Below are 15833 nucleotides of genomic sequence, written 5' to 3'. Positions count from 1 at the left end.
AAAACCTCAGCTGCAGCCAGTGGGGATGTTTTTAAGAGGCAGGAGTGGATCCCACCTTCTGCAAATCCTAGACTAAGGTCACAAAGGAAACCTGTTGCCAAGCATCCCACTGAACCCAAATCTCTCATGTCTCCAGCAAGCACCCTAACCACCAGACCTTCTTTCCTCTTTTGCTTTTAGTGCTGTCCCATCATTTATGGTAACTCACCATCTAACAGCAAGTATTACGGCTGAGACTTTCAAAGCTACTTGTGGAATTTGGATATGCAGTTCCCATGACTTTGGATGGGAACCGGGAGTCCAAATCCCTTAGGTGGCTTTGTGAATTTTAGCCTCACAAGAGTTCTTAGATAACAGTAAGACTTTGTACTTATAGAAAGCCTGTCATCTGACCATCCTAAGAACTCTGTAAAGGTAGGTGAAAACTAAGGCACAGAGAAGCGGACACCCCCACGACCATGCAGTGAGTCCGTCACAGAGTTGGACAGAGAACACAGAGCTCCTGGACCCTGCTCTATCCACTAGACCACGTTGCCTCACAAAGATGTGACAAATGGGTCTATTCACGTTTATTAAACAAGCTATTCTTACCGGCAGAGATGAAGTTTAAGCTCTTGACTCTTACTTCCAAAGATCTCAATCCTCCAGGTCCATTAAATGTCTGGGAATATTTCACTTGACTGAAAATTTATATGTAAATATATTCCATAAGAGATACTGACCAGTACAGATATGCACATTTCTCTTTCCGGCAGACATTTGAAAGAGTCAGGTGCAGTTATGCTTACTTGGGGCTTGTCTCCAGAAAATACTTGTCTCCATAGGTGCTAAACTTTCAAGTGGCTACACAGCCCAATACCCACACAGCTAATCTAATTTTGAAGCAACTAGAAACCTAAACCCAAATCTTGTGTCATGGAATAATATTCTAGGGCTTTTAGTTTAGCTGCTTTTCATGAGACCATTCTTTTGGTTAATCTAATGTGCAAAACAAGGGCCAAATGTTGCTGTGTATAAACAGAACTTGCATTGAATGCAATGGGAGATGTCTGTGTGTGCACTGATTCCAAGACTGGGACGGTACTGTAGGAAACAGGAATGAATGTCAAGAACGGGAAGTCAGGGCTTCTAAGTTCCAACCCACCTCTGCATATGACTTGTGGGATCCTGTACATGCTATTTATACCTCATCTATAATAACACTTACCAGTGCCACTGTCTGCAATGATGTGTGGCTTTAATTAATGAAGGTTTGTAATGCTCTTTGAGATCCACAAATGAAAGTGCAAAATGTTATTTATTTAAAGACGACAGTATGGCTTTACCAATAAAAACTGGAGATTTTACAAGTGCATTTACATTGTTTATGCGGGAAGAGACCAGAGTGGCTGAATCAGAGCCAGGCTACCCATAGTACATAAAGCCATAATGGAGTTTTTAAAAAAAAAAGGCAAAAGATAAATTGAATCAATTTTATCCCTTAGCAAACTTGGAAGAACCCAAGGAATTGATGGTAGATTTTTTATTAGTATTATTTATTATTTATTTTATTATTGGACAAAAATACAAACTAGAATAAATCTAATTACAGTGATTTCACAGTCGGCTTCCCTTTCAGAGCATTGCTGCATAAATGGCTTGCCTCCAGTTTTTTGCTGGGATAGCTCCATACATATGATTTTACAACCCATCATGTGCCCGGATACAAAATATCTTTATCAGAATTAGCTCTTTAATTAGTATGTGGCCTGCACCACCTCTCCCTTCAGCCCAGCAGGCTCAATCACACCAACATCTAGCCTGGCCTAATGTTTGAAAGAAATGTGTGTGGGCCTCAAAGTTTCTTGCAAATACGGTTCCTGAGACATTGCTATGGTGTGGCAAAGAGCTTCCATATCACTGATCATTTCTGCTTGTTCAATTTATGCTTTATTCTGCTACTCGCAGGTCAGTATTTGTACATTTGGTCTGGAATTGTTCAACTATAATGAGCAATGAAAATCAGTGGAATAATTACTAACGAAAATCTAACCTATTCTATGTATAATTATTTTCTATTGAAATCTGAATCCTTATAATGTATATAAATTGACTTGGTTCTCCTTTAACTGGAAATTTTAATGTAAAGGCTTTAACAAGCCATGTCAGTTTTACAAAACAGGATGTCCAATTGAAAAAGCAGCTTCTTTCCTTTATAGATGCATACCTTCTTGAAAACTAATATACCGTTTCAAATGAGAAATTACTTTAAAGTGACCTGAAAGCATGGAGAATTATTTGTACCCAAAGGGCCCCATCTTACAAGGAGCTGAAGCTCCAGTCATAAAGTCCACAGAAAGATCTACAGGAGGAAAGCCCTGATCCATTCAACCATCCAAGGATTCCCACATCAGAGGAAAGATTGGCCCTGAAGAACTCCTGAGCTTCTCAGGGCTTCCCCTACGATCCTAACTCAAAGAGGTGAGCAGCCAGGTCCAGTGCAAGCCTGTGGAGCTGAGGTGTTGCTGATGATTTTTGAAGCCTTGTATCTCAGACCTAGGTAGCTGATCAATTCATCACCTCCTATCTCCTCTCATATCAGCTAAGTTCATCTGGCAGACTCTGGCTGTTCGTTTCCGATGTCTTGCCAGCAGATATTTTTCTACCAAGGGGCTTCTTGACTGGAATGCGCTGTCCTTTGTGGTCCCTAACAAGCTAGCCTTTCTACCAAGCGTAGAGGCATGATGAAATCCATTATTTGAGGATAGGGTTTTTTTATTTATTTTTTTGGTTGCTAACATTTCTGGAACCAGCAGCATCCGTTCTTCCATGGTACCTGGTTCTTCTGCTTGTTTTTGATTGTACATTATGGTTTTTTTTATTTCAATTTTTATTATCAATCATCATCTCACTGCAAATAGAGCGCTATAAATCAATGCAATAAGTAAATGGAAGTACTTAGATTTGGATTTGTTGATTATGAAATCCATTATTGTAAGTGGACGTTGCCATACTTGCACACGTAACGAGCTAGGATCTCCTAGAGATTTTAAACTCCAGGATTCATATATGGCAAGGGACAGTCATAAAATCTGTAGAGATTATTGGATTTTCTTACTTCTAGGTCTCTTCTTCATTGATTTAAAATCTGATACCCAGAAGGCTTGCTGACAGGATGCCTTGCTTTTACTTCGAAGAAAGCTACTCAGCATCCTACTTCTTCCGATTTTGGTGATGTGCATAATTTTATGTACAGACTTTTAATAATGCACCAAAAGGATATGCCAGTTAGTCAATTCCATTTACTTGCTTGAAGTCCATTTCAATAATTCTTGTGAGATAAAGAAAAGATAAACTATATTGGATCAGAAGAGCATTGAATACAAGTTTTTAAGGATACCTCGAGTGCCTAATTTGTTCTACAATGTAAATCTGAATGGGAAAAAAATGTGCAAGAGCAAAATGAGGTAGCATATACTGGGTACTACTTCTACTAGACAGTTTATAATGAAGTCTAGCAAGAAGTCTATCACGCACATGCTGTTTTGGACCTTCAAAAAATATTAAGTTCTTCACCAATTATTCTGACCCAATGTCTTGAATGCATTCTGGGATTAAATACGAATGTTTTAAACACACTGGAGGTTACAACATATACATTTCTGTTAACCAATTGGAGATCTCCAGGCTTTTTTCATGGCATGCACCCTGAATTTAGAAATAATTAGGGTCCAATGTACATTGAGGTGGCCTGTCACATTCCAAAGGCACACACTTGTGCAGCAAATAACATATATAAATGTTAATAGACCAATCAAGGCTATTTTGTACATGCTAACATACAAAGTTCACTGCTTCCCAGATACCCAGGCTAAGTGCTACCTACTGGTATCTCCTTCAAGTCTTTCAGCAATAAAGAAACTAAAGCAATGGCTCTTCATCTGGGAAAGTGAGGATGAATTATGACAGCAAGGGGTTCTTGATTCAATTTTTCAGATGCATCAGAAAATTCAAAGTGCCTCCATCTTGACAGTCTTGGAATCAAGCAAAGAATTTTTTGATGTGTGAGGGACGCTTGATCAACTCACCACAAACTCTCTAGCTACTCACTCACTGCAAACCTTGGTTACATTTCATCTGAAAGATAGCATCTCCATCAGTACGCTAGACTCTTGCATTGTGGTGGAGCATTGATTCAGAATTGACTCACAGGGAAGAATGGCACCTACAGAATCACCAACACCTTTCCTGCAGCCTAGGGTGATGCCTGGGCTATCCACGCCAGGGGAGGGTGGGTTGTTCAGTGGTTGCTTGGTTTGTAACATCTGGCAAGATCACAAACCAAGGAAATATGGCTTCAAACACTATCAAAGAGGACAGGATAATTTAGGGCGAACAGGGACCTTTGTCTAGGCGGGCATGTTCTTGTAGTCCTTACTAATGGCAAGGAACAGATAGTGTTCTTCATTATCATTGTACTTTTTTTAGAGACTCAAAAACATATCTAGTATGATACAGTTGCTAGAAACCACCTGTACATGTTTATGTTGCACAGTTTGGCAGAACCTAGGCTCTTTACAGTTACTGAATTGTCATTTTAAATTATTTTAAGTTCTAGATACTCTACAATGGTAATGCTCATTTAAACAACTAACTGATCATGAAATTCCCTACTTACACTGACTTTTGTCAGCAGAATATGGTGTAACCTTAGGCAGAGCAGTCCATTAAACATGCCAAGCAAAAGATGTTGTCTTTCAGTCTGCTTGAACCCTGAAAATGACAGTTGTAGGTATTTAATTGTTAAAGCAAAAAAAAATTAAAAAAAAAATAATATAAAGAGCAGTAAGTCTGAAGATGCCTGCAGGTGCTGTCATTTTCAAAAGCTTGTATGAAGGACAATAGCAGTTGGAAAGTTAAAGGAAAACCATAAAGTTGATTGGAGTATTTTGCAAATTCTAGCTGTATACATTCCTATAAGTGCCTGAAATATTCAGAAATACTATTAAAGAAAAGTATCTATAATGATGATTAAAGCTGAATTTAATTTATGGAGATTTCGCTCACGGCAGATTTCTGAAATTATTAAAGAGCAAGATTAATAGCTTTTTAGTATTCAACAAATGGCAGCCAAACAGAAAAGCAACTTTTTCTTCCTGGTCCAATTAAGAGGTATACTTTGAGTTCCTTGTTCAAGTAAAACTGTCCATAAAATCAACTGGAGGTTTTGCCTGAAGGACAGAGTGAAAACTGATTGTGGATTACAGGATTTTGCCGCATATATGTAGGCCTTACCTTAATGGCCCAAACCTCTGTACATCTTATTAATAATAATGTGTTCAAGCCTATTGCATAAAATATATACTGTAATAAACTTGTAATTAATTTAGTTCAGATAATAGAAGAAATAAAACAAGGGATTAGCAGAATGCACTTTAGAACCGTTGGTATATGTCAGCCAGCTCATCTCCACAGAAAACAATGAGAGAGCCATCACCATTGCAAAAACAATTAACTCATGGTGGCTATTCCAGTGGAAGTGGACCTCCGGCCTATAGTTCGGACGTTGTTTGCTTTTAATGCAATTAGTAACCCCCACTGTAGTCCTGGGATTGTGTTGTTGGACAATAAGCCTTTTTTTAAAAGGCAAAAAGAGAAATGAAATGAAAAAACTGCTGACTAAAAAAAAAAAATTTTGTCGGCCTTGCATGAGCAATGAAAAAAAACAGAAGTAAGGAAACATAGATTAACAATGGACAAAGCATAAACTCACAGGTGGTTTTATAAATAATATATTGTTAGTAGATTAAGAAATAATAAGATAATATGTGATAAGCTTGTACCTGCTGCTTTGCTTACTAGCACACTTTGCAACTCATGGACAGTTTCTGATTGGTCTACTAATTTTTGTAACCAATCCCTGTACAGATCATAAAGTGCATGATATGATGTATTAACCAATAGTATTGAGCATAAGTGTGTATATAAGCTGGTTCATTAGGTCCTGCCTAGTATATTTCTGGGAAGTATTTATTATTACAATGTCAATATTATTCCTTCTTTGAATTATTTGCATGAAAGTGTGTGCTTGCTATGGATATTTATGTATTGATGGTGCAGGTGTGATAATAGCTGCTCCTTGAAGTATTACCAAATAACCTAGCTTTTATACCCTAACACTGCAGAACAAGAGATCTAATAAGGCTCATTAAACAACCTGAAGGGAGGCTGAACAAAGAAAATCTTTGATTTACTCTTGTTAGAGACTGGCCCACTAATCCCCTGTATGGTCACGAGTGTGTTGTAAATGGACCCAGTCACCAGGCACAGCCCCACTGATTTCTGTGGGGACACCCCACACATTGTAAATTGTAGGATTGGTGTTTTAGATTGCAAGCTCTTTGGGGAAGGAACTATCTCTTATTAGGTGCACAGTACCTTGTACAATATCCCTTTATCTCAGTTGGGGGTCAATACGTCTACTATTACACAAACACTAAATAATGATGGTAATAATGGCATACAGCCAGCATAAGCAAGTCTTTAATACAGATGTCAAAAAAGAAAAGTGTTTATTGGAGAAGTTTGTATTTCAGCAATGCAGTATCATACTGACGAGAACTCACTGTCTTAACTGAAATTAGTTATATGGCTAGAAGCTACTTGTTCCTTTAGTGTCTTGTTCTCCTGTTTATTTCCCTGTCTCAGAAAACTTTCTTCCCAGTGTTCTTTCTAGACTCACCAGCCTTTTGTAGGCAGGTCCCAAATATATTTTAAACCATATCAGCTGTTATTCAGTGATAAAATTATACACTTTCAGAAATCTTTGTCAAAAAACAGCTCTACCTATTGTGCTGAGCCCTGTAACCTAGGATGGTATTTTGGATTGTCCAAAGTGGGAAGTAGGTAACAAAAGGCCACGGTGATCTATAAACATATTACTTTAAAATTGTTTATAAATAAGAATAAACAGAGTTGAAAAGGTTTGGTGCAAAGCAGATGTGTTTAAACTGAAAGAACTGCAGTTAGTTAGTTTCAGGGCTCCCAGAAATGTCATGCAGTTTTTTTAACAGCACAATAGATGACGTTCAAATGGGTAGACTTGTCCAGACATGGGCACTTGGATATTTGTTTTGATTGGTCAGTGTTCATGGGATGAGGGATTTTTCCACAGGGGAAAATCTGGTAACATGTTTCAGGAAGGACCTGAGTGAGAAAAAGATTTTGCTGCTGAGCAGAGGAATGCGTTTTGAAGAGTTTGCAGCCATGGGGCAGTGTTGTGTGGTTGAAGGTGCGCACCCACAACAGACCAATTCAATCCATAGTTTAGGAGTGCTATTTAGGAGTGTTGAGGCTAATCTTTCACACAGCAGCACCTGTGAGTAATGCTTTATACCATCTCAAGTTGGCTGGGAGACTCCATCCCATCCTGGCAAACAATGACCTGGCCTCAGTTATTCACGCCTTTGTCACCTTCCATCTGGACTACGGCAATTCAGTATACCTGGGCATAAAGCCATCAGTCCTTAGGAAACTCCAACTAGTGCAGAATGGCGCAGCTCTAACAGTAGAAAGATATCTGTCTGTCTGCCTGTCATTTTCAAGACAGCCTCAAGCTGACTCGTAATGTCACAGTAGCCAAGAGAAAGACAAATGAACTTAATTAAAGATAATGGGAAAGCAGGGATGTCAAAGTTGCCTAAGTGATTTAGAGTCACAACTCCTGGTCATTTAACTGAGAATTAAATGTCTAAATGTTTTACATGCTTTTGAAAATCCCTTCCAATCATTTTTCTCTAGGTAGATAAACATCATTCTACCTTGATGTCCCTTCTTCCGCATTAGATAAGAGTATGATAAATAACATGTGACAAAGTAACTCCATAACACACACTCTTTTTATACATTTTCACAAGGATAAAATAATACCTTTGTAAAAAGTTAAAATGGTTTAATTCTGCCATGTATTAGTAAATATTTAAACCATAAGACAGATATTGATGTCTTGCCAAATCTCATTTGGGTTAGCACTTTCCAAGTCCCTCTTCCATTTCTGTTTGGTTTAAAGGGTCAAAGAGGTTCCATTCCCCAATAAACCCTAATAAATTGGGGAGATTCATCTCTCAGATTCAAATTGAATGATGATTAAATACTAAAAACTATATTTATGCTAGAGTTGGGCCAATACTATAAAAAAGCATCCACACATACTCATTTAAATAAACCAGCACATTCATTCAACAGCGCTCACAATCCTTTATATTCATTCTCTGTGAATGTTCATAGGAATGGCTTTTTTTCAGCCCTGATGATGGAATGTGATAGTTGAATCTACACTAATGTGCTTGCATTAATATTTGTGCAACCCACAATGGGAGAGTGTGAGTTTTGTTCCCCTCTAGTGTCACAAAGCTGCACCAAGGGTGCTCCAGCTCATCTGAGGAGCTTCCCCTTCCCTGGGATAATCCAAAGCCCAATGAAGCCAGTGGAAAGATAACCATACACTTCAGAGGGCTCTGGATCAGGGTCTGTTTACACTAGTCACAAAATTTAAAGTTATGATCCCCATGCCAGCTGTAATTAATTCCCCATGTGTGCCTATGCAGTACTGTGTATTATAGGTAGTGCAAGTAGCAACACCTTTAGTTAAGGTTGTTCGACACTTTTTATGTAAGACCCTGTTTTCAATTACTTGTAACTTTGCAAAAATTAAACTATTTGAACTGAAATTTTCCATGCTGAGGGTCTGCCTCAAGTTGAACTTCTTTTCCTTTTTGCAAAGTTTCAACTAAAATCATTTGGCTGTTTCTCAGAATGAGGTTAGGGGGAAATACATTGTTTTGACAAAGTAAACAATTCTCACAACTGCTTAACTGAGAAACCAGAGACTTGAAATCTGGCAAAGGGGTCTCGCTACTGTCAGGCCTTTTGCCAGCTTTGTGAAAATGTATCCAGATTTGGCCAAGTGCTAGACCTCTGAAAAATCTCAGCTCACGCATGCTCAGTAGAGACTTGTTAAAGTTTGGCAACTAAATTCTCCAAAGATTCTATTTGTACTGAGCATGCTCCAGCCCCTCATATCTCCTGCTTCTGACTGGACTATGGATGCTCCATCCCCACAGAGTGACAAAGCTTGCTCCAAACTGGGGCTGTAGGGACACAGAAAGACCTTCTCTGCTTTTGCTCCTCCCAGCTGCCAAGGGCCACCAAAGTGCAGGACACTGTCTCTTCTGAGCTCCCAGTGTTCCCCATGCTGGTAACCAAGCAACATAGATGGGAAAGGAGAATGCTTCCTGACTTGAATACAAAGATGCAGGGCAGAGTTACAGGAGTAGGATCTCAAGAGGTGGGATGGGGCAGGAGCAGAGGAGGAATAGGAATAAGGGGCGGGCAGAGGCCTAAGAGCAGAAAGAGGTGAGGATAGAAGCCTTATTAATTATAAAACCCTTTCTAATTCCCAGAGTGCATGTTCTGTACACTGAATGAGGCCGGGGTTCCTGTGGAAAAATAATGTATGATAGTGTAAATAAAAATTGTATCGTAATACATACGCACCAGAAAGGGGGTGAAGGAAGGTGGTGCAGGCAAGCTTAATATTAAAATTTTCTAAATTTTGAGTGCTTGACTTTGCAACCTTCACATTTAATGCAGATTTCTTTAGATGTATTTATTCTATTTAGAGTTGACTTTTATACATTAAAATCTGATATAGTGTGTGTCTATTCTTCATCTGCTTTCACATGCTCTCTCACACATTCAAATTAATGTAAATTTTGGTTAAAAAAAGTAATCTTTCAGGTTGAAATGCCTTATGTTTGTGCACAGCCAAAGGTGGGGGGAGAGGTATGGTTTTTGTTGATATTTGAACGGTAAGAATCCGTTTGGTAATTTGATTTATTAGAGCATGGAAAAATATGTTATACACCAATTAATTTCAGATGCTATATTTGTGCTCAGATAATGGCTATAAATTTGCCTTTGATTTAGTTCTTAATAAGATCAAATGCCTTAGGCATGTTTAATGAAATCTGGCATAGAAATAACAAAGTTATACATATTTGAAAATCATATACTTAGTTCCATTTCCATTATAAATGGTGCCCAGCTGCAAAATTTAAACCTGCATCTAGATCCAAACTTTCCAAAATTTCAAGATGTTTGCATCTGGTATTTCAGTTTGGCTCATTATAGCAGTACCAGCCCGCTATGCAGTTTAGCTCTACATCTGAAATTCCTCAAAGGCTGAATGTGTTTGGCTGAGTAAGGCCCATTTCTAATTTCCCTACTCCCCAATCTTGGCTTCTGAGAAAAAAAATAATGCATTTCTAGGGTGACCAGATAGCAAGTGTAGAAAAATTGGGATGGGGGTGGGAGGTAATAGGAGCCCATATTAAAAAAAAACCCCAAATATCAGGACTGTCCCTGTAAAATCAGGACATCTGGTCACTCTATGCACTTCAGAACAGACAAACTGAAGTCAGAAATATAAGACAGGGGGACCGTGTGCTGAGCAGCCTGCTAGGCAAAGTTGAGAGTTTCTTAATGAGACTTTGATCCCTAAGCCCTTTAGCACCCATCAACCCTTAACCAGGGGGCAGGGCTACTCAGGAAGACCAGGGCTTTAAAAAGCTCGCTCCTAAGAGACCAGAGGAGCTAGTGAACAGCAGCAGCTAACAGGGGAGTTTTGTGAGGGAGTTTAGAAGGGAGTTTGAGTGGTGGCTAGATACAGTTAACATTCTTTAAACTTAAAGCCAAAAACACCACCTGATAAAATCAAAACATCAACAAAGAAAGGAGCTGTAAGAGTAAAAAGAGAATGCAGGCAGAAATCCAGCAACAGAGTGGGGGCTATCCAGTTTATTGCACCCAATGCAGCATGTATGATTACCTGCCCTATGGGCAGGTCACATATGTGTGCATTTGCTGCAAGGAGCTCCTGGTCCTCAGAGGCTGTGTACAGGCTTTGGAGACCAGAGTGGTTGAACTGGAGGAGTTAAGGGAGACAGAGAGGTACATAGATGAGACTTTTTGGAATACAGTAGAACAGTCCCACCTCCGGTCTGACAGCCTCTGTTCTGTTGAGGAGGGTGAAAGTCTCAGGAAAGGAGAACATCCAACTGGATCAGAGGGGAACAATCCCATAGTGGGACCCTCCTTCCTGATGATGTCGTGGTATCCTCTCGCACTGAGGAACCTCTCTGGGAGAAGGAACTCCAGTTATTAGGAAGAGACAGGTAATAGTTATGGGGGATTCGATCATTAGAAACATAGGTAGCTGGGTTTGCCATGACCAGGAGAACCACATGGTTACTTGTCTGCCTGATGCAAAGGTTGCGGATCTCTTGAGACATCTAGATAGGCTTATGTGTAGTGCTGGAGAGGAGCCAGTAATTGTGATACATGTAGGTACCAATGACCTAGGGAAGGAAAGGAGAGCGGTCCTGGAGGCCAAATTTAGGCTGCTAGGTAACTCGGGCAAAGGCTTTTCCCATAATACTAAGAAGGGAAATGCCACGATAGTTGTTACAGTCCCTCCTGTCACCCTTGCTTTTATAGAGTGTGATGATGTTGACATCTCTCATTTCTTGTGGTAATTTACCTTCTTTCTAGCACAGGCAGAGCAACTCATGAAGATGTTTCAGTAGAATAGGTTTATCACATTTTATGACCTCGGATGGTATGCAGTCTTTTCCAGGGGTCTTTCCATTGGGGAGGCCATCTATGGCAAGGCTAAGCTCCTTGACAGTCGGTTCATCGTCAAGTTGGTTCATAATGGGCAGCCCTTTTGACGGCGTTGATGGCTGCGTCAGTAACAATATTTTCATGACAGTAAAGCTCAGAGTAGTGTTCTACCCAGCAATCCATCTGCTTGATGCGGTTGTTGATTGTTTTCCCTGTTGTTGATTTCAATGGGGCTGTCTTCTTTGAAGTTGGACCCAAGGCTTTCTTGTTCCCATCATACATGTTTCTGATGTTGCCTGCATCAGCTACTGCTTGGATGCTTTCATATAAGTGCAGCCAATAGTCATTGCTGCAGCGTCGAGCAGTTTGTTGTACCTTGGTTCTCGCCACTCTCAACGCTTGTAAGATTTTTTCATTTGGGTCTCTTGTAGTTGGTTTTGGCTGTGCATTTGGCCTCTATTACTGGTAGCAATAAACTGGAATATGCGTCAAACCAGTCTTTGGTCTTGTTTTCCTTCTTCCCAAAGACTGACAGAGCTGCATGGTAGATTGTGTTCTTCAGTTGTTCCCACTTCACCTGGGCACTTGTGGCACAATCACTGGTGTCAAGGGCTTTTTTTTATTATGTTCTTGTACTGCTGTGACTTTTCTTGGTCTGCTATGGCACTGAAGTTAATATGAAGACATACAGATCTAAAGTAAAAGGATATTTTCTTTGGTTTAAGTCTAACCTTCCTGCATACCAGAGAGCAGTCTGTGTCGCAATCAGCACTTTGATAACTGTGGGTAATGAGGACGATGTTAAGGTTGGCATGCCTTAGTGATGATAAGATCCAGCTGACGCCAGTGGCCAGATCTGGGATGTTTCCAAGACACTTTGTGTTGTGACTTTGTCTGGAAGAATGAGTTTGCTACAGAGAGGTAGTAATAGGAACAAAATTCTAGCAGTCTCTGACCATTTCCATTCATCTTACCAGTTCCAAGTTGACCAAGACAGTTGGTCCATACTTCGAGATCAGCTCCCACCCTTGCATTAAAGTCCCCTAGCAGGAAAACATATTTGTGTTTCAGAATCTTGCTGATGGTGGTGTCCAACTGGTTGTAGTATTGGTCCTTGAGGTCAGAAGACGAGGAGCATGTTGGGGCATACACACTCACAAAGTTTGCTGGGCCCTCAGATGTGAACAATCATAGTGCCAAAATTCTCTCTGATCCATTTGTATGTGGCTCAATCATCCCCAGAAGTGAGTTCTTGATGGCAAATCCCACTCCATGCTCTCACGTTTCTTCTGCACTTTTTCTCTGCCAGAAAAATGTGTAGTCTTTTTCTTGGAGAGATACGCTTGATGCTAGCCGTGTTTCTTGGAGGGATGCGATATCTACATTGAGTCATTTCAGCTTATCATTGATCATGGTAGTTTTACGTGCATTGTTGATCTGTTGAATGTCCTCAGATAATCCAGTTGTCATGGTGCGAATGTTCCAGCACCCTATCGTTAAGGAAGTTTTCTTTCTTTTACTTGATTTGCCTGGTGCATTGGTTACATTCCACTTGTCAAGTTATAAAACTCTAAGCTCCAAGCACCAATTGAAGCAGGCAGACTGTGGCTGGACAACACCCTATTGTCTGCAGGCTGCCCAGTTTTATGGTGAGCGGTGGTTGTTCAGTGAGATACGATGATCTCTCCCACCATCGGAGACAGCCTCTTTCGCTCAACTCTATGCCAGTCGAGTAAGAGCTTAGAACCTGTGACTGCTGCCTCCCATGTTGTGTCGATGCTCAAGGCAAAGCTGGAACCTCTCCAGGGCATAAGCCTGGGCAGATGATATCGAGGCCCTGAGTTGCCCATGAATCAGGACCCCCCCTCTCAGCATCACCAGTGAAATCCAGAGGAGAGGAAAAACCAGTACACGTGGTACCCGATCTGCTGCAGGAGTTGCCAGAAAGATACTAAAATATTAGTACCTGAACACCTTAGGGGCTCCACTCCAGATTTTCTGTCTGAGTTTACTCTCATGGCCTTACATTCTCCCGAATTCCCCCACAAGGCAGTGGGGCTTTTCTGTCGGGGGTTGCTCCCTTAGCCTTATAGCTTCCTGGGCTACCCACAAAACAGTGGGTTTGATGAGCCACAGGTAGTACCATCTACCCTCATTACGGTAGCAGGCATAGCCTGACCTGACTCTTAAAAAAAACCTCCCCATATTGACTGGGTACATGTCGCCTCAGGAAGGAGTGTAGAGATAAAGTTTCTTGACACCTTAAATGACTACTTCTTGGAGCAGCTGGTTCTGGAACCCACAAGAGGAGAGGCAATTCTTGATTTAGTCCTAAGTGTAGCACAGGATCTGGTCCAAGAGGTGAATATAGCTGGACAGCTTGGTAATAGTGACCATCATATAATGAAATGTTTCATCCCTGTGGCAGGGAAAACACCACAGTATCCCAACACTGTAGCATTTAATTTCAGAAAGGGGGACTACACAAAAATGAGGAGGTTAGTTAAACAGAAATTAAAGGGTACAGTGCAAAAAGTTAAATCCCTGCAAGCTGCATGGAAAAATTTTTAAAACACCATAATAGAGGCTCAACTTAAATGTATCCCGCAAATTAAAAAACATAGTAAGAGAACCAAAGAAGTGCCATCGTGGTTAAACAACAAAGTAAAAGACGTAGCGAGAGACAAAAAGGCATCCATTAAAAAGGGTAAGTTAAATCCTACTGATAAAACTAGAAAAGAGCATAAACTCTGGCAAATGAAGTGTAAAAGTATAATTAGGAAGGCCAAAAAAGAATTTGAAGATTAGCTCGCCAAAGACTCGAAAAGTAATAGCAAAAAAAAATTTAAGTACATCAGAAGCAGGATGCCTCCTAAGCAACCAGTAGGGGCCACTGGACGATTGAGATACTAAAGGACCACTCGAGGATGATAAGACCATTGCGGAGAAACTAAATGAATTCTTTGCATTGCTCTTCAAGGCTGAGGATGTGAGGGAGATTCCCAAACCTGAGGAAGTGTCCCAGATTGAGGTGTTACTAGAGGAGGTTTTGGAGCAAATTGATAAACTAAACAGTAATAAGTCACCAGAACCAGATGGTATTCACGCAAGAGTTCTGAAGAAATTCAAATGTGAAATTGCAGAACTACTAACTGTAGTCTGTAACCTATCATTTAAATCAGATTCTCTACCCAATGACTGGAGGATAGCTAATGTGACACCAATTTTTAAAAAGGGCTCCAGAGGTGATCCCAGAAATTACAGGCCGGTAAGCCTGATTTCTGTTCTGAGCAAACTGGTTGAAACTTTAGTAAAGAACAAAATTGTCAGACATGTAGATGAATATAATTTGTTGGGGAAGAATCAACATGGGTTTTGTAAAGGGAAATCATGCCTCACCAATCTACTAGAATTCTTTGAGGGGGGTCAACAAGCTTGTGAACAAGAGGGATCCAGTGGATATAGTGTACTTAGATTTTCAGAAAGCCTTTCACAAGGTCCCTCATCAAAGGCTCTTAAGCAAAGTAAGCTGTCATGGGGTAAGAGGGAATTGCAAAAGGTTCAGAAAAGGGAAACAAAAATGATTAGGGGTATAGAATGGCTGCCGTATGAAGAGAGATTAATAAGACTGGGACTTTCAGCTTGGAAAAGAGACGACTAAGGAGGAATATGATCAAGGTCTATAAAATCACGAATGGTGTGGAGAAAGTAAATAAGGAAGTGTTATGTACTCCTTCTCATAACACAAAACTAGGGGTCACCAAATGAAATTAATAGGCAGCAGATTTAAAACAAACTAAAGGAAGTATTTTTTCACACAACACACAGTCAACCTGTGGAACTTGTCAGAGGATGTTGTGAAGGCCAAAACTATAACACGGTTCAAAAAAGAACTAGATAAGTTCATGAAGGATAGGTGCATCAATGGCTATTTCCCAGGATGGGCGGGGATGGTGTCCACAGCCTCTGTTTGCTAGAAGCTGGGAATGAGCGACAGGGAATGGATCACTTGATGATTACATGTTCTGTTCATTCCCTCTGGGGCACCTGGCATTGGCCACTGTTGCAACACAGGATATTAGGCCAGATGGACCTTTCGTCTGACCCAGTAAGGCTGTTCTTATGTTCTTACAGGGTGGAAGGAGAATTAGCCAAACTGAGTTCTGGAACCC

This window comes from Caretta caretta, chromosome 9 (genome assembly GCF_965140235.1).
Source record: "Caretta caretta isolate rCarCar2 chromosome 9, rCarCar1.hap1, whole genome shotgun sequence".
NCBI classification, from domain to species: Eukaryota; Metazoa; Chordata; order Testudines; family Cheloniidae; genus Caretta; species Caretta caretta.
This window is presented reverse-complemented; position numbering follows the sequence as displayed.